The following is a 1,682-nucleotide window of genomic DNA, read 5'->3' as shown; positions in this document are numbered from 1 at the left end:
GAGACGAGGCAGAAGAACGAGTTGAGGAAGAAGAGGGGGCGAGAGCAACAGCAGCAGTGAGCTGAGTAAGATGTATGTTTGGTGAGCAGCAGAGGCCAGTATTACAATTTGTATGTCCTAAAATAAAACGCAACTTCCCCAACTTGGCGCTTTGCAGAAGCTTAAAGAAATAGTCGAAGTTGCAAATGTTTTGCTTTCACAAACTTTTGTAAATGTATGAATTATCCAAAACTGATTTTGCCCATCCCTGTGACACCAATATGTTCTGTATGTATATGTGACGTAGCAGACTGTCTTAAAGAGAAACACATGGAAGTCCTGCTTGTGGTTCTGCAGTTCTCGCTTACCTCTGTTACTCTCCCTTCTTGGTTGCAGGTGAAAGAAACCCTGGCGTTATGACCATGTCCTACCTTCATCCCACCACTACCAATGCTCCAGACTTGGAAGATTATTTCATGTATGATGAAGATTATAATGTCACAGCATCTAAAACTGATATAGAATATCAGATCCTGCTTTGCTTCTTTGCTGGCATCGCTCTCTTCGGAGTTTTTGGGAATGCGGTGGTTCTCTGGTACCTTGCTTTCTCCATCCGTAGGAGCCCATTTACAGTCTACATCCTAAACCTGGCAATTGCAGATTTTATCTACCTCCTCGTGTTCATCCTGTTGATAACATTGTATCTACTGCGTGAACATGGAGTCGTCAAGATATATCCCTTTATTGGCGTTCAGGAGGGTTTGCTGATTTTGGGGTACATCACCAGCCAGGACCTCCTTACAGCCATCAGCCTGGAGAGGTGTCTTTCGGTCAAGTTCCCCATCTGGTACAGATGCCGTAGGAACAAGCACCAGTCCACCATTGTATGTGCTGCTACCTGGGTCATTGCTTGTGCCCCGATAGCAGTGCGGTATGTTTTCGATAGTGAGAAGATTTGGGGACAACTTTCTGCACTACAAATGATTTTAAATTTAATGATTTGCCTGCCATTGATTCTTCTGTCCAACTTGGCATTGGCCATTCAGATCTGCAGGACCTCTCGAAGACGTCATCCACCAAGAGTGTACATACTCATCCTCAGCACTGTTGTTGCCTTCCTGATTTTTTGTGCTCCTCTGTCGCTGTTCAACTTCCTGCACCAGTTTAATATCTACTATTTTGAATATTCACGCCTAGCCGTTTTATCCTGCACCATCAACAGTAGCCTAAACCCTGTTATTTACTTTCTTGTTGGAAGTCTCAGAGGTCAAAGGATCAAAGGTTCCATCGCTACTGCTCTAAAGAGGGCCTTTAAAGAGGAATCAGAGTCACTCTAGCAACAACAATATGCCGTGCCCAACATCTTCAGGCATCCTTCATACTGTCTGCTAGCTCATTGTTATATAACAATCACCCCCCTTCTCATCCAGAAACCTAGAGAATGACTTATAAACAAGGTGAGAGGGGCAGTCTGGACAGAATATGGGCAAACTATATTTTTATTTTTGAAAATGATTATTAATATTTTAAAAGTATATTGCCAGGACAATATATGTGGCACAAAACAAGAATTCATAGAACATACCAGCTTTTCTTACTCTATTGATTCTATTTCTTTTATCAGCATGCCTGAGACTTGATGATGAATGAGCAACAAGTAAAAAATATCATGCCTGGATCCCCAATGAAAAACAGTCTGCAGT

General features: G+C 42.4%; 1 pseudogene; it reads left to right on the top strand.

Moving 5' to 3' along the window:
• The first annotated feature begins 395 nt into the window (after positions 1-395).
• LOC146853932 (proto-oncogene Mas-like) lies at positions 396-1,424 on the top strand (annotated as a pseudogene).
• The last annotated feature ends 258 nt before the right edge of the window (positions 1,425-1,682 follow it).

Source organism: Triturus cristatus, chromosome 4_1 (assembly GCF_964204655.1).
Source record: "Triturus cristatus chromosome 4_1, aTriCri1.1, whole genome shotgun sequence".
NCBI classification, from domain to species: domain Eukaryota; kingdom Metazoa; phylum Chordata; class Amphibia; order Caudata; family Salamandridae; genus Triturus; species Triturus cristatus.
This window is presented reverse-complemented; position numbering and strand designations above follow the sequence as displayed.